We start from the raw sequence: 23,642 nt of genomic DNA, 5'->3' as shown, positions 1-23,642 counted from the left end.
GGACTGTGAGACCATAAATTTCTGTTGTGGAAGCCACTCCTGTGCAGTAGTTTGTTATAGCAGACCCAGCACAACCAACATACTTTGTATAGTTAAATATTGCACAGTGAGAACGAAATCCTTCCCAACAGAGGTCAAAATGCACAATGAGTATCACTTATGAAATTAAAAATCAAATCAAACTGAGCCTGGGTGGCCACGTCGGTTATGCATCCGACTCTTGGTTTCAGCTCAGGTCATGATCTCACGGTTTGTGGGATCGAGCCCCGCAACAGGCTCTGTGCTGACAGCGTGGAGCCTGCTTGGGATTCTCTCTCTCCCTCTCTCTCTCTCTCTCTGCACCTACCTTGCTCACTCTCTATCCCTCTCTCTGTCTCTCTCAAAATGAATACACATTTTTAAAAAAATCAAATCTGTGTTTCCAGAGAACATTGAGCTAACCCCAGACTCTAGCACCACGTGGGACTTGTCATGTAATGCGGCAGCCACCCAGTGCTGCCCCTTTCACGGACAAGGGTGACCTGCCCAAGCTCACACAGCTTAAGTGACAGTGCAGGATGGGGGTCCAGGCTGCTCCCCAAACCCAGTGGCCTTTGCTCTTCTCGGGGCACCGTGCCCACTCCCGGTGTCCTGACCACACTTCTCAGCTGTGGGGGGCACGGAGGCACCTGGTGTGTGGTGGGAAGATCCCCCAGACTTGGATGCAGCCCTGGTTCTGCCATTTATACCCGAGTGACCTTGGGGGAAGGTCCTGCTGAGCCTCAGCAAGCATGATCTCTTCTCTTCTATGAGATCGTGAAAAGCCCTTTCCAAACTGTAAAGGGCTGTGCACCAGGGAGTTGTAATGTCCCTGGTACCTGATTCCGATGTCACGTTCTGCCTAAAACAGGGCCGACTTTTCCTGGCAGCCTCTGGAAACCCCTATTGACGCAACCATCTCCCACCGCTGTCCAGGCCGTGAGCACGTTTTGCCCTCTCTCACATCTGCTAAGCCCTCCCGACTCCCCAAGATTCTGCTCTGAGCCTCTACAAAGAAGGAGGAGGGGTCCCCAGCTGAGGAATTCGGGCAGCCTCGAGGAAGGCAGGCAAGGGAGACAGACCCTCCCCTAAAGCCTCCAGAAGAACAGCAGCCCCGTTGACCCTGGTTCTAGAACGTCTGACCTCCAGAATTGTTAGATAATTGGCAGATAACAAGCCACTGAGTTTGTAGTAATTGCTGCAGCAGCCACAGGAAGCTGGAGCGCCTCCTAGGGGTTTGCAGGCATATTCCTCTTAACCCTCACCACAACCCTCTCAAGTGGGTACAGTTGGCATCTCCATTCCACAGCCAAGAAAACTGGTGCTCAGAGAGGTTGAGTACCTTGTCCAAGGTCACACAGCAGGTAAAAGGAGCTGGGATTTGAACCTCTTCAGCGAGGAGCCTGCGGCTTGTACAGGGCCATGCCTCAGACATTTTGGAGCTGGGCAGACCCTCCCTGCACATGGGTCGGTTGACCCTTGGATTTCTTGGGTTCCTGGCTTACCAGTGCTCTGATGTCTTACATGCTTGTTGAGGGTGGGGTTCCACTGTGATCCCCCAGGAGGCAGAATCTTGGGGGAACTCCACAGGGGACAGATCCCTGCTCAGGGCAAGGAGTCACATCACAGTCCCTGCCTGCCACTGCCCAGCTACTCTCAAAGGCCTGACAGAGAGGCCCCGCCCTGCTCCCACCCTGTCTCTCTGTGGGTGTGGGGGAGGGGCTGTCAGATCACACAGAGCCTTCTCCCCAGCCCCTCCCCCACCCAGGGGACCGCTCTGCTAGCTAGTGTTGGCAAGTTCCTCCTGCCTTCACTCAGCCCCTCCCACGTCCCTGGGAGCCCCAGGTTGGCCTGGTCCCTCTTCGGAGGCCAGAGCCAGGCTGCCTCCTCCTCCTCCTCCTGACCTGAGCCCTCCTTCTCTCTGAGACCCCTCCTCCCTAGGCCAGGGCCCCCCTCCACTGCAAACCCCACCTCTTGCCTAAAATAACTCTCTCCGCCTGCTCTCTCCCTCCCAGGCTCCTGCTGGTGTTAATATTCTCCCAGCCAGGATACAGGCAGACCAGGCCAGTAATTAGGTTAGCCTCCTGCCAGGGAGGTCTGCTGGTTGGGTTCCTGGGGTGGGGGTGATTGGAAATGCTCCTTTTGTGGGCTGGAGTGATTGTGTGTGTGTGTGTGTGTGTGTGTGTGTGTGTGTGTGTGTGTGGTGTATGGTATGCATGTGTGTAGTGTGTGGATGTGGTGTGTGTGTGCACGTGTGTGGTGTGCATGTGTGTGTGCATGTGCGTGTGTGTATGCAAGAACCGCTCCCTCCTTTGTCCCTTTCTGCCTGCCAATTGCCCGGTGCGAGATGGCGGTGGCAGGGGTGTGGTGTGTGTGTGTGTGTGTGTGTGTGTGTGTGTGTGTGTGCATGTGCGTGGTGTGTGTGGTACATGAGTGTACTGTGTGTGTGTGTGCAACATGTATTGTGGTGTGTGTGTATATGTGTGGTGTGCACATGTGGTGAGTGCATGTGTATGTGTGGAGGGGGGTGCGTGTCTGTGTGTGTTGGGGAGCCGACATTGTAAGCTTCAAAGGCAAGTGCGAGATGCACCTGCGCTGGGCTGGGCTCGATGGTGCACTGGGACCTTGAGCCGCCGCTGCTGCCCGTTTGGAGCAAACCAGGAAGTGCCTGTTTGCATCACAGAGCATCTTATTCTCCGGAGCTTTCCACATCTGCCATCTCACAGTGTGCCTGAGCGGAGGCCTCTGTTACAAACAGGGAAGCACAGAGGGCCTGCCCAGCCGCCCCCTTCCCCGTGCGAGCCTGGAGCAACTTTAGCGCCTTTATAGGACAGCTCCTCTGTGCCACGCTCCCACTAGATGTGGGTATGGTGTGAGGACAGTTAGCAAACTGAGGCTCAAGTCAAGTGACCTTGCCGGTGGTGATTCGTGGCCGGGACCTGAGACTCTATCCCAGGGAGCTTTCTATGGGGAGAAGCAGGGTCATAGCCTGGCTGTCGGAGAGGAGGGACTGCCTCAGCAGCTATGGGAGGGGCCACAGGACAGAACGCACTGACCACACGCCGTGGAGTCCCGGCCAGTGCTGGGCACCCGGCCAGGCCTCTCCACGGGGCCCTGCCGTGGTTTAGGCACATCTACTGTGATGTGTGTCTAAATGTTGGGAACCAGCACGTCAAACCTGCCATGTCCGGGGCAGCATTGCTCAAACACGGCTGAGGACAGACAGCAGCCAATTTAAAGAAAGCGCTCAACAGCGGCCCAGAAGGTGCTTGGAGGAACAAGAGTGTGGAGACAGAACTCCAATTGCCTAAGTTCCACTGGCAACATACTACATTATAAATGACTCTATACTTCCCAGTGCCACAGAACCTTTCAGAAGGGAGAGTCCAGCAGGGCGGGAGTCCTCCGGAAGGACAGCCTGGAAGATGAGGTTGCTGAGGGTCAAGAGATCACTTCACTCCAGACCCCAGACCTCTTCCCCAACCTCAACCCCCCAAGGCTGTGGAGCCTTGAGCAAATGACAATTTCCCGGGGCCCCAGCTTCCTCACTAGTATCGCTGAGAGGACTAAGTATACTAAGTCCACAACATACTGTAGGCACTCAAGAAATGGTGGCCGTCCTTATGATTTTCCTCACTTGGAGGCCAGGGCACTCTTGGGGCTCACACAGAGGCTCCTGGCCTGAGAATGGGGGCTGCTGGGAGGAGGGCTCTGGCTGGACCCAGTGGGAGCCGGAGATAAAGAACCGGGGGTCCACAGGGCAGCCACAGACAGAGCAAATGTGCAGGGCTTACCTGCCCCCCCAACCCCGGTCCCCCCCCCACAGGGCTGGGCTAGAGCAACCTTTGTCTGAGCTGGCCTCTGGCTGCGGAGGCAAACGCAGCCTGCTAGGGTCCCTGGAGGAGTAATTAAAGCGGGGGGGGGGGGGGGGGGGAAGGAGGGCCTGCTGCCGTCAGGGCATCAGGAGACTTCTGGGTAGCGTGCGATTAAATGCACCATATTTATACCAACTGTTGTGTCTGTGGGCACATACACACACGTGCGGCTCTTTTCTGGGTAGCCGGGCTCCCTCCCTGTCCATACCGACAGCCTGCCCCGAGCCACCCGCCGCCCTAGTGGGCATGCTGACGTTGTCCCAGTCCAAGGACCCTGGAGCTCCCCAGGGGCTCCCACCTGGCCCTGCCCCCAGCTCACTCTGACTGCTGCCCAGGCTGAGGTAAGGGTTGGGGGAGGGGGGCTCTGGCAGATCCCAACAAGGACGTGAGTCATCTGTCCTTTCCTGTAAGGCAGGATTTCTGCAGCTGGACAGTCAGCAAAGGACAGGTGGCGCCTGGCTTAAGACCCCACGAGAGGACCCTCAGTCGATCCACTGCTGCCTCTGGGTTCCTGGGAGTCCGTGTCACTGTGGGTGTGCTCCTCCCCAGTCAGGCCATCTCTAGCCATCTCTGTCCCAGGGACACTTCAGGTCACCTGACGTGCTGGCGTGTTTCCGCACACGTGCACCCGCGTGGGTCCCGTGTTGAGGCCACAGCGCGTATGTGCGCGCTGTGTAGCCGGGTTGTACCGGTGTAGAGGAGGAGCTGGTATTTCACGAGTGTGGCGTGCTGGCTGAGCGGATATGGCATGGGAGGGCGTTTGTATGAGGCACGTATGTGATATGTGTGTGGGCATACGTGTAAGGTGTGTACCCGAGGCATGGGTATGGGACCTGCGGGGGGGCGTGTCTCTGGGGCATGGGTATAAGTATGAAGGAGTGTGGGGGCACGTATGTGGCACACGTATGGGACGGGGCGTGTGGCATGTATCGAGATACATGGGAGTTGTGTACAAGTCTGGCGTGTGGGTGCCATGTAGACGTGTACAGGGTGTTCAGGTGACCGGGCTCTTTTCTGCTAGCGGACGGACGCTGGATGGGAAACTGGGTCACCTCCTCCAAGACAGCCTCAGCCACCTCTGCAGCCGCCCTGCCCCCTGGCCTCCCCCGGACCCTAAACTCACCCCATGTGCCGTGTCCTAATCAGAACACATGGTGTTCCGGCCTCCAAGAAACGCTTGCTGCACACTCCTTGGGGGTGGGGGTTCCCAGGCCATAGCACCTGCCCAGGGGGGCGGCCTGGATGCTTTCTGGACCTGGACATAGGTGCCTGTGTGGGATGGAAGGACACTGGGTGGTGTGTGATGGCCTATGGTGGCCTGCCAAGGAGAGAGAGGAGGTATCCACCCCAGGTCACAGTGACGGGTGCACCCCCCCCATCCCTCTGCCAACACCCTCCCCTCGTTTCCACCCTGTCTTCTTCCCCCTCTTTCTCTCCACACCCTACCTTCCCTCTGCTGGGCACTTAAAATGTTTTTTTTTTTTTCTTTTTCTTGAAATACAATACATACAGAGACAGTGTGGAAATTGTACGCATACAGCTCACTGAATTTTCACAAACTGAACACACCCAAGTACCCAGCATCTAGATCAAGGAACAGAACATTCCCAGCCTTCCGTGCCCCCCTTCTAGCCCCACCCCCACCCCCCACTCTTGGAAGAATAGTATCCTGACTTCTGACACTGTAGATTAGTTTGGGCTAATTCGACATTTTTAACCCCAACATCTGAGTCCTTCATCCAACCCAGAAGCAACATTAACTCTTCCCCGAATGTGGGAGGTGAGGAGAAAGCTGCGAGGCCACGTCATGCTCAGGCAAAAGGGCGGAGGGCCTCACTGGCCCTCCTCACAGGCGCCTGTCATCTTAGCCCCTACTAAGTTCCACAGTTTGACCTTGAGTAATTAGCTTCTATTGAGTGTGTCAGTTAAGGCAATGCTAGCTGCTGTGACAATAAACTCTGAAGTGTCAGTAGCTTATCACTGACACTTCAGTGATATCAGCCCTAGGCTGATATTCCTGGTAGACAGGCAAGCTTTCTTCCATGTGATAGCACAGGGACCCAGGCTCCTTCCATCCTGTGGCTCCCTCTCCCCTCTCCAGGGCCTTGGAGTCTTGTACGGTCTTCCAGCGGAGGCGGGGGGGGGGGGGAGGAAAGGGGGCAGGAAGGGAGGGGAGAGAGGGCACACCCACTTCTTAGGCTCCTCTTCCAGGAAAATGTCACTTCTGCCCACATCCCATTGGTGAGCATTAGTCACATGGTCTATCTACATGCAAAATATGCCAGGAGATGTAGTCCCTGGATGGGCATTCACATCCCACTGACAACTATACACTCTGGAAGGGGAGCATGAACATGTGGCGGGCGTCTCTGTCACAGCAGGCCTCACGGGAAGGGAGAGCCCCAAGAGGGCACAGTCTCTGCTCCTGGTTCTACCTTGCCTGGCACACAACATCTCATTCGCTTGTCCATTTGAGTGACTTATTCATTCATTCACTTGCAAATTCACACTCATTTTTCACCCACATGCTTTAAACATGCTATATGCACTCATCTGTGCACACACATCCATGCACACGTCTAGACCTCCCATACACCTGTAAGATCTATTCGAGCCCTAAGGGCACAGCGGCTGAGCCAGCCAGAGTCACCTACCCACCATGTGCACAGCTCAGGCGGATTCCCAAAAGGCCCAGGGGTAAAGAGGGACATACTGAGGAACCAGGGAATTGCTACCCTGGTTCTGGGAGGTCTATCCCTCCCACAAGGACTATGTTCAAGGGCCTAAGCAGTTCCAGCCTTGGTACAGAAGAGAAGCTGGTTGCCCCAGTCAAGGCAGTGGTAAGACTGTGCACAGCTGAGGCCAGTGGTCCCAGGAGAGAGCTGGGTTTTGGATTCAAGGCATTGCCCTAGCCACCTACCGACTGGGTGGCCGCAGGCAGCTCTGAAACCCTCTGGTCCTTGGTGTCCTCACCTGTGAGTTGGGACAATGATCTCCAGCTCACAGGCTCAACATGAGGATTCGAGGTCATGAGGATGAACACAATGCTGGGATCAGGCCAAGTTGAGAGTGTGAGCCACTCTCCCTCCTGAGCCCACTTGCTGCTGCTGTTGCTGCTGGCCCCCCAACTCCAGTCCATGAGAGCCTCGCACCAGGGTAGGGGCTGGACCACTGGGACAGTTGTGAAGCCTTGGTGGGGTTGATTCCAATGGAAAGCTATAAGGCAGAAGCAGGCAGGGCCCACGGCCTCAGAGTATAACCCACTCTCCCCATACCCTTCCCCAATGCAACCAAAAGCTTCCTCCCTTCATGCTCCCGCATCCCAGGGATCTGTGCCCTCCAAAGTTCCCTAATGAAGGCAGTGCTTAACCCAGAGCAAGGGCTCCTTATGGGGGATTCACAGGCAAAGAGAAGAGAGCAGGAGGTGGGAGGGAGGAGGGGAGTGCAGGGGAGGCGAGCGAGGGAGGCTGCCGCCTCTGCTCATTTTTTATTAAAGATCCACTTCAAGGTCAGCCCAGCCTGTCTGCCACAAGGGACTCTTCAATTTCCCAGGCTCTGCAGAGAGAGCGAGCGAGAGAGAGACAGAGACAGACACAGACACAGAGATGTGCCAGTGGAGGGGAAGGAAATGGAGAGGAAGAGGCCTGGGGTGGGCTGGACAGAGGCACAGTGAGAGAGAGGCAGTGGTCCCTGAATGAAGTGTGGAACCAGCATACTGCTGGCCAAGGAGGGGGCACCAAGGTGGCAGGGATGGGACCCAGGAGAGAGGGTTGGGCCAGGGGCAAAGAGTGAACAGTTAAGGTACCAGGACAAGGGGAGTGACCTGGATGCCCAGGTCTTGTCATTTGCCAGAACATCATTGGCCCTTCACCCATATCACCACTTTGCTGCAAGCTATGACCCTGAGAAGATCTATAATAATTCAAAACGGAGCACAACACTCGGACGGGTATTATCAGCCCCGTTTTGCAGATGAGGAAACAGGCCCAACGAGGTTTACATCACTTCTCCAAATCTACCGCTAGTCAGCAGCAAATCTGGCTCCAGACCCCACTCTTCCCACTGAGTCTGTCACACCCTCCCCACACTTTGGGCCCAGCTCAAGACTCTCCTCCAAAAATACCTCCCAGATTGCTTCAGGAGCCTCCTGAGGGCCCAAGTCCAGCCAGTCTCAGAAGAAGTTTTAGGCCCCTTGACCCCTCCCCACACCTGCCTGCATGGGAGGACAGTGGCAATGCCTTCAGAGTCCCTAGGCCCACGGCCAGCCAGGAGAACCCCAGGAGAACCCCAGGAGAACATGCTCATCGCTCACTGGAGGATCGACAATTCCAGGTGGCCTCAGACCATCACCTCTGGTCTTATGTGCCCTGGGTGGCTTTGCACAAATCCCCTGGAGTTGAGGTTCAAGGGACTATTTTTATCTTCCAGTTCCAGGCCTTTCTCTCCAGTGAGAACAGGATTATGCAATCACTCAGCTTCTACCACATGTCTGGTGCAGTCTCTTGCAAATGCCTGCTGGCCGCTCATGCTTGAATCCTGCCATCCTTCTGGGGCCTACCCACATGTCTCACACAAGTGTCACTGTGGGCTCTGGGAGGTAGGCCAAGGAAGGAGACTGCTGAATGACAGGGTAAGCCCAGGGTGACGGGGCTGTGAGGCATGCCAGGCAAAGGAACAGCCTAGGGGTTGAGGGGCATGAGCTCTTGGACAGATGAGGGCCATTGCACTGGGTCTTCAAGTTCAGGTGCACGATCATGGGTCTACCAAGGTGTGTGACTCAGTAGATATGGTGGTTTAAAGATGGCCACCAAGGGGCGCCTGGGTGGCTCAGTCGGTGGAGCATGCAACTCTTGATCTCAGGGTACTGAGTTCAAGCCCCATGCTGGGTGTAGAGATTACATAAATCTTAAAAAAAAAAAAAAAGATGGCCACCAACTCCTTGCCCCTCCTCCCATCTAGAGGTGTCCCACCTTTGAATATGAATGATGAAGCAATTCTCTAAATGGAGTGGGGTGGGGGGTGGGGGAGGGTGCCTGGGTAGCTCAGTCAGTTAAGCGTCCATCAGCTTAGATCATGATCTCCCGGCTTCATGGGCTTGAGCCCTGCATCGGGCTCTATGCTGGCAGCACGGAACCTGCTTGGGATTCTCTCTCTCCCTCTCCCTCCCTCTGCCCCTCCCTCCCTCATCCTCTCTCTCTCTCTCTCAAAATAAATAAACTTAAATAAATGAATGAATGAATGAATGAATAAGTGGAGTGGGGTAACTGCTTTGACCAATAGAAAATGGGGACGGTTATGTCGTGCCTTCTGAGGGAGAGCCTTAAGAATTTGGCAGCTTCTATATCCCCTTCTTTGAAGCTGGCATTTTCAGAGCCCTGAGCTGCCATGTGAGAAGTCTGATGACCCTGCTTGGAGATACCACATGGAGAGACCAGAGATTATTTGCAGAAGGAGAGAAAGCAAGCTGAGCCTAACCCTCCAGCCATCCCCACCGGGGGCCCCAGACATGTGAATGAAGGTATCCCTGACCTTCTGGTCCACAACCCATCCCTCAGCTGAAATCCACCCCATGAGGGGCGCCAGGGGGGCTCAGTCGGTTAAGTGTCAGGCTATTGATTTCGGCTTAGGTCAAGATCTCGTGGTCTGTGAGTTCAAACTCCATAACGGGGCTCCTCGATGACAGGGCAGAGCTTGCTTGGGATCCTCTGTCTCCCACTCTCTCTGCTCCTCCCATGTGCGCTCTCGCTCAAAATAAATCAACTTAAAAAAAAAACCCACCCTATGAAAAGTGGGACCCCATTCAAAGCCTTGTGGTGCAAAAGAATCACCTACCCAAGCCCTGCCCAAATTTCCAACCCCCAAACTTGTGACATGTAATAAAATCGTCATTATTTTGAGTCATTACGTTTTGGAGTATTTGTTACCCTTGTAGGGTAAGTCTGGAGAGAGGCTCAGACACGAAAACATTTAATAAGCATTTAAGGTGGTTCTGATGCAGAGGGTTGAGGGGACACTTGAAGAAGCACCAGAAGAGGGGAGCCTGGGTAGCTCAGTCGGTGTCCGACTCTTGATTTTGGCTCAGGTCATGGTCTCAAGGTTCATGGGTTTGAGGCCTCTGTGCTGACACTGTGGAACCTACTTGGGATTCTACCCCTCCCTCCCTCACTTGCACACGCACTCTCTTTCTCTCTCTTAAAAAATAAGTAAATAAATAAACAAACAAATAAATAAACTTTAAAAATTAAAAAAAAAAAAAAAAAGAGGAAGAGGCACTAGAAGAGAGGGACTAACTCTAAGGTCAAGTGCCCCGAGGTACAAGTCTACATCATATCATACAGAAAGATAAATGGACAAGGCAGAGCCAGAGAAAAGAGGAGCAAAGTAGACTGAGGGGCAGAGAGGCAAAAAATTAAAATTAAAATTAAAATTAAAAAAAGGAGCGGGGGGAGACAGAGAGCAGCTTGAAGGCAGACAGAAAACTAAACAACTCGATTCAACAAGCAATGACTCTTGCCTTCCGTGGCTGGTGTGGGAGATGCAGAGACAGGCATGACCGAGTCCTGCCTTCATGGAGTTCGTGCTCTAGACACAAGATGGCACAGAAAGAGGGTGGCAGAGGCACAGCAGAGTAAGAGAGAAAGGGCAGCTGTACTGACAGCTCAGAGCCCGGAGCCTGCTTTAGGTTCTGGGTCTCCCTCTCTCTCTGCCCCTCCCCTGCTCGCTCTCTCTCTCTCTCTCTCTCTCTCTCAAAAATGAATGAACATTAAAAAAAATCAAACATGGAATTACCATGTAATCCAGTCATTCCACTTCTGGCGATGTGCCCAAAAGAACTGAAAGCAGGGACTCAACCAGATATTTATACACTGATGTTCACAGCAGCATTACTCACAATAGCCAAAAAGTGGAAACAACCCAAATGTCCATTGATGGATGGATGGAGAAACAAAATACACTCTATCTACCATAAAATAGTATTCAGCCTTAAAAAGGAAGGACATTCTGGGGCGCCTGGGTGGCTCAGTTGATTAAGCGTCCAATTTCAGCTCAGGTAATGATCTCACGGTTTGTGAGTTTGAGCCCCACATTGGGCTCTCTGCTCTCAGCACAGATCTGTTTCGGATCCTCTGCCTGCCTCTCTCTCTGCCCCTCCCCTCCTCTCTCTGAAAAATAAATGAGCATTTTAAAAAGTATTAAAAAGAAAAATAAAAGGAAGGGGCCCCTGGGTGGCTCAGTCGGTTAAGCGGCCGACTTCAGCTCAGGTCATGATCTCGCGGTCCGTGAGTTCGAGCCCCGCGTCGGGCTCTGTGCTGACAGCTCAGAGCCTGGAGCCTGTTTCAGATTCTGTGTCTCCCTCTCTCTGACCCTCCCTTGTTCATGCTCTGTCTCTCCCTGTCTCAAAAATAAATAAAAACGTTAAAAAAAATTTTTTTTTAAATAAAAGGAAGGACATTCCTACACCTGCTACAACATGGATGAAACTTGATGACATGATGTTAAGTGAAATAAGCCAGACACAAAAGGTCACATGCTATAGGATTCCTCTTATACGAGGTTCCCAAAGGAGACACATTCACAGAGAACAACAGTAGAGTGGCAGGTGCCAGGGCACTGAGGGGAGAGGAGACGGGGAGTTAATGTTTCTTGTGTACAGGGTCCCAGTTTGGATTTAGGTGATGCCTGTACAGCACGTGGACGTACCTGACGCCACTGAACCGTGCACTTGAAATGGTTAAATGGTAAATTTTATGTCATATATTTTACCACAACATTTTTTTTTTAAGTTTCTTTATTTTGAGAGAGAGAGGGAGCATGCAGGCTAGCAGGAGAGGGGCAGAGAAAGGGGGAGACAGAGAATCGCAGGCAGGCTCCATGCTGTCAGCGCGGAGCTCAATGTAGGGCTCGATCTCACGAACCGGAGATCATGACCTGAGCCAAAATCAAGAGTCAGACACAACCGACTGAGCCACCCAGGAGCCCAATAATTTTTTTTAAAGGAGGGTCAGAGGGGAAAAGAGTGCTGGGCAGGGAGATGCTATTCTATATGGGGAGGTCTTTGAAGGGTTCATTGGTCAAATGCGATTCAAGTAGAGATGTATGTTCCAGGGGAGAGAGAATGGGGAAGGGTGGGCACGAGACGGGGGTCCGGGACCTGGGCCAGGCAGACACCATGGAGGTGAAGAAGGCAGTTCCAGGAGGTGGAAGGTCTGCAGGGAGAAGGGGAACCAGAGGGAGGGCTGGAGGCCTCACAGGGCTCTGACTCGGAGGCTGGGCTTGGGGGTGGGGGTGTAGAAGTGAGTGGAGCAGGGACCCAGAATGGAGTAGGCAGCACCTCCAAAGTCTTAACTGAAGAGAGTGTAATAAAGGGACAGTGCACAGAGCTGCAGGTGGGGATATCAGAACAAGCCAACAAGGACAGAAGAGCACCCAGATTCACAGCGGTAGGAGCCACCCCCAGTAGGCCTGATGTGCCACAGGGAGGTAACAATGCCAGAGCCTGGCCAGGAGCCCTGGAGCTGTGGACAAAGAGCCACTGGACCAGAGCTAGAGAAGAACTCAGTAGGGGAATAAATACCTAGCTTCTCCCTCCTCCTGTTCTTCATTCTCCTGGCGACACTTCCCCTTGAATGAACCCAATCAGTAGTCAAGGGCAAGGGAACCTGGGTAATCGGTCTGCAGAGTTCAACCTCCCAAGGCCTGGAGGAGGGCAGAGAAGGGAGCAAAATGGACCCAGAGGGGCAAATGGAGAAAAACCAGCACAGATGGTGATGCTGTTTGTTGAAATGAATACAAGGGAAGGAGCCCTTTTAGGAAAATTAGCTGGCTGGTAGAGAGCCCAAGGTAAAGGCTTAGTCCTCGGAGTCAGGGCAAAGGGGTACAAGGCATGAGGGGGCTCCTGGGGCTGAGGGGCTACCCAGGTGTCCAGGGTTTGCGAATCCCAGGTCTGGTAGAATAGAGGGCCTAAGGGAGCTGGGGAGTTTAGCTTGAGCCAGCTGCAGGCCCCCCTTCCCCTTTTGTCCTGAAGTACCTCCCACTGTGAAGCCAGGGGGGCAGCGTCTGCAGAGGCAGCTGAGGGGAGGGCAGGAGGAAGGGTGCCCAGCTAGGGCAAGGTGTTCCCAGACACTAGTCCCAAACAGTTGAGGTTTAGGCCAGGGCTGGTCAGGAACCAAATCAGTGTGGTGAGGTTTCATAAAGCCAACTTGATTTCATCAAAGGAACAAGCTTCCCTCTGAGGATGCCCCAGCCCTGCACCGCCTCTGGCCTCGCCTACTCCCCCTGTGTACACTCAGCCATGGCTTCCCAGGTGAGGCCAGGCCTGTGGGCCCTTCAGGGGCCCTCTCCCAGCCCTTGATCTGTCTACTGCCTACTCTGCTTTGGGAGGCCCAGCCAGGCAAAGGGGGCGGGAAGAGGGAGCACACTGGTGCTAGGCCAGCCCAAGGCCCCAGCAGATGAAATATTCATGCAGCCAGAAGGCAGGAGACCAGCAGAGGACTTGCCCCTGGGGCCATGGGTCTGTGGTAATGACAAAAGCAGCTGTAGCTCCTCTCCCCGACCCCAAGCTTTGTTCTGCAGACTGGAATGGGCCTGCAGTGCCAGGATGCCAATCATTCAAACACACTCCAAAGACGCATGTGGATGAAGAAACTTGGGAGAGTGGGGAAGGGAGGAGGGCACACACAGACACACACATAGACAGACTGGGCACACATGCACATAGACCTGCACAGACTTACAACAAACATACACTCCATCCAGGGATGATTCTCAGCGTCGTATACATGCCTTCTTAAAACCTACGCCCCAAGAGCCTCACCTGCCTCACCCTAGTCTGGGTGCCGCTCAAGTCTGCTCTGGCACTTCCAGCCCTGTTGCCTGGGACAGGAAGCTTCCACCAGGACACCACTAGTGGGTTCCAAGCAAAGGCCTCCTCCACGTTCCTGGCTTCCACTAAAGAAAGGTCTCCGGGATTCCAAAGCCTCTTCAGGAGCCTGCCCTACCCCTGAATTTCCTGCACTCAGCTGGCTCACTGTTCAGTCAAAGAAAGAAAGGTGGAAGCTGCAGGACGGACAAACCACCCCAAGGTCTTGAAGAGAGTAACCAAAGGGTGACTTTGACTCACAACTCCAGACGCCCAACCAAGCACCACCAAAGGTCCAGCGATTCCATTCCCAAATTCCTCTGCCAGTTACGATGGTCCTCCCCCTCCACCCTTCCCAGCCTCTGTCCAGCTACCAGGATGCGCGATAAAAGGGGCCTCCTGGGACATCTCCCGGCCGGATCCCAGGGCCCTCTTAGACACCAGCTGCTCAGTCAGTGTCCTGGCGAGAATTCAGGATGCCGGGTTCTTTTTCCAGTTCCAAATTAATAACCTCCCTGGCCCCGGTTGACTCTGGAGACTGGAGTGCTCCCACCCGCAAGGACTGGACCTGATATAACTACGGTGAAGGAGAGTCCAAGACGGACGCCCCGTCCCCGGCCTCCGCTGTGGGGGTGGGGGGCCTCCGGGCCTGCGGAGGGCGCTGTGGAGGCCGGACCGCTCTGGCCGGCAGGCGGGCAGGGAGACCGCCTCCATGGTGGTGCGCTGTCCAGCATTTCAGCAATCGGCGGCGGCGGCGCCCGCGGGGAGACGGAGGGCGCGGGGCCGTGGGGGCCGCGGAGCTGCCCTGTCGAGTCGAGCGGAGGAGGAAGCTGGGACTAGCGGGGCCGGAGGGCCTGGCTTCAGCACCCGGCGGAGCGCGGCGGCCAGCGGGGAGGTGAGAACCCCTAGTGGGGCGGGGGCATTTCCCAGAGGGGTTGGGGCTGGGGCTGGGTTGAACCTCGGGCCTCCACAGTCGGACAGGGGCTCGAGGTCCGCAGGCCCGCGAGCAGATGGTAGATTGGGGGACTGCAAGAGTGTTTGATCGAGGGTGCCAGGCACCTGGGAAACAGAGATGAGGAACATTGTTCATTTCACTGAGAGGAACGGAGAAAGTGGGAACCCTGTGGGGTCATGGGCAGGACTCCCCTGGGCATAAATGGCCATGGCCTGGCCCATGAGGATGTTAGGGAGACGCTCAGTTGCAGCCCAGCTGCCCTCCCCCAGCTGAGGAGAAGGACCTGCTCCCTAGGGAAGGGAGAGATTAACGCAGGGACCCTGTGGAGAGGCTGGTCACTGGGAGGGGTGGAAGGCGCAAGCCCCCACCTGAATGCTGGGCTTCTGTCCAGAAGGGGGTGGCAGCATAGGGGACAGCCTGGCCCCTTTCCCAGCTGCCCAAATGCCCCTAGGGAGGCAGGATCTGGCAACGAGAACTGGGTCTCACACAGGATGGCATTTACTCTCACACTGGGAAGAGGATGGAGGGCACAGAAGAGAAAATAGCCACCAGGAGTTTAGGGGGGTTCTCTGTGGCCTCTCTGAATGCCCAGGGAGAGTTTCTGAAGCTCCGAGTGGGCCCAAGCTCAGAGCAAATTCCTGGTAAAAAGGAGAGATAAGAGAAGAGACGCAGCCTCTGCCTTGCATCCTCTCCCCCCCACCCCCCCTCCCAGGGCTCCTGCCCGGGCAGTGTTGAAGCTTCCTGCAGTTCCTGCTCCTGGCAGCAGGTCCATTGTGGGGATGGGTTTGGCGGGTAGAGAAAGAAGGGCACCCAGGTCTGGCCTGGTACTCCAATGCCTATGCTCTGTCCCAGCCATGACTTCTCACTCCCCTAAGACCACACTCACTTGCCCACTTCTGGCATCAGAGGGCCTGGGCTGGCCCTTTGTCCTGTGTCAAGGGAAAAGGCAGGAACTTAGGTGGAGAGCAGGGCAGGAGCTGGAGAGTTTCTCTGTGCATCTTAAGGTCATGGCCCCGGCATGTACCAAATTCTCCCCCAGCCAGAAATAGGACCAAGCTGGCTAGGAAATCGCTCCCACACATTACCAGCTTTTTGGTTCCTTAACTTTATGCCCCATCCCACTCTCCTGTGAGGGGTGGAGGAGGAATTCTTGAAGGGTGAATAAAGTACTTGATTGGATTTTAAGAGGTGGGGGTAGGTGGGTAGGGTGTCATGGACTCTGAAGTCTGAGAGACATGGGTTCAAATCTAAGCTACATGACTTCAGGTAAGCCACTTAACCTTTCGGAGCCCGTTTCCTAATCTGTAAAACAGGTGTCATGTTAACAGTCTCTACTTGGCTATTCCAAGAAATAATCCAGATAAGGACTGAGAAACTACTTTGGGGCTGTAAAATTCTGGGGGAGTGTTTGTCAGTTGAATGCAAGTAAGAATTTCTTAAGGAGGAGCTGGATAAAGGTGGGAAAGTTCTTAGCATTGTTTGAAGCACATCTTTCTCTTCCCAGAGGAGGGGGACACTGGCTGAGGGCCTTGGAGCAGGCTCCACGCTTGGCACAGTGCTACTGTTGATTCAGTCAATCCTCACAAAAACTTCCCAGGGAAGCCATCGCTGTCCCTATTTCACAGCTGAGAAATGAGACTCAAGTAGCTTTCCCAAGGTCACGAAGCACCCAAGCTGTCTTCCCTGGGTGCAGCTGATGACCTGTCCCAGCCCCTTGATATCAAGGCCTACTTAAATGCCAGTTTCTTGATTCATGATGCCCGCTTTCCAGGTGGGGAGCCTGAGGCATATGAGTGAGGGTGTGCAGTGCAGTGAGGAGCTGACTCCCCCAAGGTCACTGGGATATTTGGAGGTAGAATGTGCTTTGAACTGGCCAGCTGTGTGCCCCCACCGCAACCCACCCCTGCCACTGTCACGCCTGCCAGGGGGGGAGTCTGGGTCTGGCAGGCCCAACTGCTCACTGCCGTATCCACTTCTCACCTCCTCTGCCTGCCAGCCTCTTGCTGACCTCAGCAAGCCAGTGACTGCCTGTTCCTTTCTGAGCGGTTAGCCCCCCCCCCCGCCCCCCCGAGATGGGGCCATGGTCACAAGCCACTGCTAGTACTGCTGGGGTCAGCCTCCCCTACTGGCTTTTCTCTTCCTCCACCCACTGCTTGCTGCCCCAGGGGCAGAATCAAGGCTCCTCCTGTCCCAGCAGCCATCAGGGGTTCTGCTAAAGAGATAAGGGGAACTGACCCTCTCCCTTGACTCCTTCCCATATTCTGAGCCCCTGCCATGGACCTGTCACTTCATGTACGTTGCTTCACTTCATCCTCACATAACCTGGTATCAAAGGTGGCCTTGATCCCTTTCACAGAGGAGCAAAACCAGGCCTGGAAGTGATGTGACTTTCCCAAGGTCACAGAGCAAGGTCTTGGTGCAGCCCACACCCACTGCCGCAGGGGCCCAGCGAGGCTTCCACAACATCACTCTGTCCTCAATTCCCCAGGCTCTCCTGAGTGAGGGTCAACCAGGGCACTGTGGGCCGGCGGGAGGTGGGAGGAGGTGTGTGGCACAGGCATCTGAAGGGCTCTGGGACAGGATCCCAAGGACCTTCCTTCTGGGCCCATCTCTGACCCTGGCTGCTTGTGTGACCTTGAGCAGGTCCCTTCCTGTCTCTGGGCCTTGGTGTCCTCAGCCATAAAATGATGGGGGTTGACCGAATGACCCCCCGAAAGCCCTGCCATCATGACGATTTTAAGATCTCTCTGCCCTATAAATCTGTGTGTTGGGAAGCCCGTGGTTCTATTGGCAGAGATAGAAGTCACCGCCAAGTGTTTCAAGGTTTGAGTTATTAGTTGGAGCTGAGATTTAAAATTCACCTGTCCCTCCCAGCTACGAACTTGGGGTCTTAACTAAAGGGGGGGAACAAAGCTTGGAGAGGCCCAGTGGCTTACCTGGAGACCCCAGATTCTTTGGCTGAGCCAGGATTTAGCCTTCCTGGCCCAGGACTTGAGGTGACCTGCAGGGACACTGAAGGTGCCCTCCACATGCCCCCCAGAGTTGTTCGCCAGACTCTAGGAGGCTCCCAGGACACACATACACAGGCCCCAAATCCACGGAAGCAGCAGGAGTGCAGTGCTTGAGGCTTATTCATGGTGTCGTGGGGAGAGGGAGGGATTTTGCAGCTGATGCTCTAAAGAGAGGATGCAGGGCCCTGTAGAGGGAGTGAGTCTGCCTGGTGACTAGTCCAGTCTGAGTGGGGAGGGAAAGCCAGGCAAGAAAGGGAAAAGTTCCTTCTCAATTCTAACACCCACCTGGGCCCAGCGGAAAGGTCAGGGGCTCAGAGAGGTGGGAGGATCAGAGAGGGCTCTCAGAGTGGGTACAGAGAGGAAGGGGGGTGGGCTGCTCTATGGTGGGGGTGGGGGAGAAGAGGTCACTGAGAAGGTAGGAGGCCCAAAGGAGCTGAGGGGGCTTATGACAGGCTCATCACCAACAGTTATAGACCCCAGCCTGGCCCAGGCTAGGTTTTTCACTGTGGCTTTGGTGCCTGCTGACACCTCTGGGTTCTGCCCCTTCTCCTTCCTCTGGGTCATGAGCACAGGAGGGTGAAAGCTCGACCCCTAGAGGCCAAGCCCTGTTGACTCCATGTCATCCAGAATGGGGGGCTCAGGGGGCCTGGGCAAGTGACCAGGTCCAGGCTACCCAAGCTGGCCCTTGGCCTGGGAGAAAGGCCACAGTGGCCATGTGTGCTTTGGCTCCAGAGCAGCCCCCAACCCCCAGGGACACCCCTGTCCCCAACCAAAAGCCGCCAGCCCATCCACCTGCGGCACTGCTTCCTGGGCACTCAGCCTGGCCTCAGCCTCCTGCCGCCCCCAGCCTGGCCTCTTGCCCACCGCAGAGGCTTCCGTGCCAGCTGGAGCTGGCAGGCAGAGCACACTTCCCTTAGCATCTTGCCGGGGTCTTTGAGGCCTATGAGGCGGTCTGGGCCCAGTGAATCGAACCCCGGGGTGCAGGCAGCTCACTGAGCTGGGGAGCTCTTGGCCTATCTATTTTATTCCTAGCTTTGAGTATGGCCTGTGGCTCCGAGACCCCTCCCATACTGAGCTCCATCCCCACCACCATCCCCCCAAACTCCCCGGGATGGAGACAGGTAGATAAAAGCAAGTTTCATTGGATTCTTGTGATTCTAAACATAGTACACCTTCCTTGTGCGAGGCCTGAGAAGTAGAGAAGCCAAGGAGAAAATGGAAATCATCTGTAGTCCCACCACCCAGAGATAGCCACTGTGAACATCAGAAGGTGGGGGGCGGGGGGAGGGTATTTTTTCCAGGATTTTGTCCATGTGTTCATAGATACACAGAGTTTAAAAACCGGGAGCATACTGCTGAGGGAAGCCAGCATCCCATTTTTCACTCTATCATGAGAATTCTCTGATGTCTTTAAAGATTCTTTAAAAAGCTGGCTTTTAGTGGCCATTTGAAGGCTGGACATGGGAAGAGCCACTTCCCAAGGGAGCCCGGGAGACCTGTGGGGAGAACCTTCCACCAGCCCCCCTTCCCTCTTAGGTGGAGCACACCTTTGGAGTCTGCTGGCTGTGGGTTTCCCTTGGTGAGGATGGCTTTGGGCCCTGTGACAGTCAGCCCGGGACCAAGGTGGGGAAGGCCAGAGCTGCTAAAGGGAAAAGAGGAGCATGTGAGGGTCATACATCCCCCAGGAAAGGGGAGAACCTGAATCCAACAAGACCTAAGAAGAAAGCTTAGGCGATTGCCGGTCTCTTGGACTCTGATCTCATTTGGGCCCCAACCTCCACGACCACATCTGTTTCCTCCCTTGTAAAATGGGCGTAATGCTACCTGCCCCCAAGTGTGCTATGAGAAGTGACTCAGGAAAGGATTAAACCCAGTGCGCTCAGTGGCCATCATCTGAGTGTGAGACCACACGGTCAAGATCTACTGAGTGCCTCCTATTTTCTGGGTCCGGTCTGAGCACTGAGGCACAGGTGAACCAGACACCAACCCTGAACTTGAGGAACTCCCTGACTAGTGGGAAAGGCAGGCATGAGGGAACTGACATTGACGACCTGTTGAGGTTCTGCCAAGGCTAAGATGACCATGGTGATGTGGGCAGCCAGAGGAGGCTTCTGGGAGGGGGGCACTTACGTTGGGCTTTCAAGAACGACAGGGAAGGGGCCAGACAGAGAAGGCTGGGGCATGACACCCAGACAACAGCATAGGCACAAAGGTATGAAAAGTCCTGGTGAATAATCTAATGCAGCCGTAGCACACAGGGAATGCCTGAGAATAAACGGCGGAGGGCAGCCCAGCGGGGAGTGAAGAAGTCCCAGCCAGGTCTAGAAATACCTTAGGAACCACTGTAAGAGCAGAGGATTTATTTGGAAAGCAACAGAAGTCATGGGAGGCTTTGCAGCATTGTCATGAACTGGTCAGATCTGCCCTTTAGGAAGCCCACTCTGGCTGCACTGGGGTGGAGGGAAGGATGGAAAGAGGACAAAGAGGCTGGGCGTTGGGGGGAGGTGACTGCAAAGGGGACAGGTACCGGAGACACGCCTCTGGGAGATTTGACATGTACGTGCACGTGCACGTGCACCAGGCTAGACTCATTCAGGGAGGAAGAAAGACCCATGGGCCAGGGGCAGGGCTAGAATGGGGTGGGCAGCCTGTCCCCGCACCCAGCCCCAGCTGCTGGCACAGCCCTCGGGATCAAACAGAGAACCCCAGGCTGGGGGAGCGGGCTTCAGGGCTGGGAGAGGAGCTGAGCCACCACTTCTCCCAACAGGGTGCCACTTCTGGGGACTTCTGGGACGGGAAGGAAGCTAGAACACCCAGCAGGTCCTGCCTCCAGGCAGCCCTGTCCCCCCTCCCTGTCTGGACCTGACACATGCTTATTGGTCTTTGTGAGCCATCCTTTAGTGTCCCCAGAACATCTCTCTTCTCTGCCTCCAAATTCTCTCTCCCTCTGTCCCCCTGCTCTTCGTGTATCAGAAAGCAGAGAGGATCATTCGCTCATTCATTCAATCACTCATTCATTCATCAAACTTTTGCTCAGCAGCTCCTCTCACCTTAAAAGTTCAATTATCATTGTCATCCCCAAATTCTGTGCTAGGCACTGGAGGAAGGGAGGAGCATTCCCCAGCCTGGTGGGGAACAAGGCCCATAACCTGGTGAATGTTTTGAGACAGAATATGGGTTAAGGGGGGGAGCATTCCAAGGACAGCTAGGGCCCTGGCGGTGGGGGAGGTTGCCTGCCCAGTGGACTTTGGGGCCAGCTTCACAGATGGACTTGCTAAGAGGAGTCCAGGTTTGCCAGGGAGAGGGGGAGAGGGGAAGGCATTTTTGGCAGAGGGAACAGCATGTGCAGAGATATGGAGGGAACACCAGGCACTTGGGGAACGGCATGGCTGGAGAGTCGGGGTCTGGACCCAGGCTGGGGAGGGAGGCCTCGCGAAGGGCCACAGTGCCGGTCCGGGGAGCCTGCCTTTCTCCTGTGGGCAGCAGAGAAACCATGGGATGTTTCCAGCAGGTAAGCGAAAGGCCAGAGCTGTTTCGGGAAGGTCACCACTGAAGGGCAAGCATGATTGGAACAGATGGAGAGAACTGGGGGCCTGCGGTGTGTTTTCAGGACACAGGTCACATGGCCGAGGGCCTCTCCTACGGTAGCTCAGCTCCTCCCAACCTGGGACACTCAGAACCACTGCAGCCATGGTCTCTAGGCGTAGGGTACCCGCCTCCGGATTTCTAGAACAGTCCGTGAAAAGCAGATTCCTGGGACCCACCCAAAATGATGGATTCAGAATCTGTGTGTGGGGCCTGGGGGTCTGCAGTTTTTTTTAAAGCTCCCAGGTGACTGTCCATGCTAGAGTTGAAAACCGGCGCCTTATCACTTTGCATATGCTGTTGCCTTTGCCTGGATGCCCTTCCTCCCTCTTCTCCTACCTCTTCGAATTTCAGCCTCTGCTCACAAGTCTTCTGGACAATACCTTGTTCCAAACTCTCCTCCCTCCATGTGCTCCCGAGTGTCCCATGCTACTTCCTTCTCGGCCCCTTTCACATTCTGTCCTGGCGGGTCATTTAGTCACCGTGAACACTCATTTGGCATTTCCCGCTCAGTCCTCAAAATATCCTATGAGGTAGCCAGGTCACAGCAGGGGATACTGAGGCACAGAGAGGTTAACAAGGTCACCAACATCACCCAGCTAAGACATGGCAGGAACAAAGAGGCTGCACCATTTGATGGTACCCCAGGAGCTCTCTGAGGGCTCTCTGCATTACTCACCGTTGTAGGTCCCGGGTGCGAACACGGGGTCTGGCATATGGGAGGTGTTCGGTTTCCACATCTGAAGGATGGGCTTAAGGATGACGATTCCCTTCCAGGGCTACTCTGCAGCTCGGGAAAGTCCATGGCCCCGACAGGGGTCGAAGCAGCGAGGTGCCCAGTCTGGAGCGGGTGTGGTGGCAGCAGAGGCAAGGACTCCTCTCTGCGATTTTAGAGTGGAACAGTCTTCCAAACAATAGGCCTCTCTCCCTCCTCTGCTGTGCTGAGGGGCGGCCTCTCCCACATAAGTCAATCCTGGCCAGGGAGCAGGGGAGGGCATGTTACTGGGGTGGGATCAGACGAGGCCCTGATGAACATTCTGGGGCTGATGGCAGAGCAAGGTGAGACTTGGAGAGGCTACAGCTGCACGAGCCGCCCCCGCCCAACCTGACCTTAAGGGACTCACCCCTTCCTGGAGCAAGGAGAGCCCCCCACCATTCCTGCCTCCCACCCACAATCCCTCAGGAGCCGTAGGTTATTGTCAATGATGTTGTTAATTAACTGCTTAATTAACTATTTAGGCTAATCAGATTAATTGACATTAATTGGCTACCATTTGTCAAGGACCCTGGAAAGCTGTGCCTCTCAGAGTTGACGTGTGTGACTGGGGCTGAGCAGGGGAGGCAGCAAGGAGCTGTCACAGTGCCGCAGAGCTGGGGGAGCAGGTGGCAGGCCGTGGCAGGACCAATGGCACCAGGACTGTGGCTCTCAGGGCTGAGCCCGTGAACTCCTAAGTCTGGCTCTTTATACTTCAGGAAGTGCATCCCTCTTCCTGCCCCTCAGTTGCATTAAAAAAAAAAGGTCTGATGAGGGACCAGAGGGAAAAGGGAGATGCTTTCCATCCCTAAGGGCTCTAAAGACCTCGGAAGGGGGAGAGACCTTAAAATCCTAAATAAGCCATGATATAAGTAGGTCACCACAGAACAAGTGCGGGATGGCATGCATGTATTCAGTTAAAGGAAAAAAAGGACAGATGAGCAGGATAGGGTAGATAAAATGTGCACAATATTAAATGTGATAAAATGATCAGATTTGTATTATTTAGTCAATTACAGCCCCCAAACCCTACAGTACATTTTTGTGCCTGTTTTAAAACACAACTTACAGTTTTAAATTATAGCACTTGAAACAAAAAAGAAAAAACTACTATGAAATGCATCCTACGTTTTGGAAAAAGAAAAAAAAAATGCCAACCCACTCAAAACTGGGAGTGTGAATTTGTCTTCAGAGTCGTTCTCTTAAGATTAAATGGCTCCCACATCTAGTGCAGCGCTGGGCTGGAAGTTGGTAGCCTTGACTTTTTCGCTGACCCCTTGAGCGTCCCTTCTCCTCTCGAGAATCCCTGGCCTATCTTCCTGAGAGAGTGTGTAAGTGCAGCGCAGGAGGTGTGTATTTCGAGTATTCTGGAGATGAATACCAATGTGGGTGGAGAAAGGGGTCCATTTTTGCAAGGAGGGTCAACCTGCCAGGATGAGGGGGGTGGCTTCCTGGGTAAGAGAAGGGCCTTTTGACAGAGATCTCTAGCTTGGTAAGGGAAGACCTGGAGAACAAATGTGGGGTCTCTCTTCTCCCCTTACTGCCCGATCCTGCAGCCCCTGGGGGAGGAAGGACCAGGAGAGAC

At 54.7% G+C, this 23,642-nt stretch overlaps 1 protein-coding gene across 1 annotated transcript in view; it reads left to right on the top strand.

Annotated features, from left to right (window-relative positions):
- Window positions 1-14,451: 14,451 nt before the first annotated feature.
- SRRM3 (serine/arginine repetitive matrix 3) overlaps window positions 14,452-23,642 on the top strand; it is a 56,385-nt gene continuing 47,194 nt past the window's right edge. Inside the window, exon 1 of the mRNA XM_045460384.1 lies at window positions 14,452-14,647. The gene's annotated coding sequence lies outside the window, so the exon portion shown is untranslated. The remainder of the gene's footprint in view (window positions 14,648-23,642) is intronic.

This window comes from Leopardus geoffroyi, chromosome E3 (assembly GCF_018350155.1).
Source record: "Leopardus geoffroyi isolate Oge1 chromosome E3, O.geoffroyi_Oge1_pat1.0, whole genome shotgun sequence".
Lineage (NCBI taxonomy): Eukaryota > Metazoa > Chordata > Mammalia > Carnivora > Felidae > Leopardus > Leopardus geoffroyi.
The sequence above is the reverse complement of the archived record's forward strand: the minus strand, read 5'-3'. Positions and strand labels throughout refer to the sequence as shown.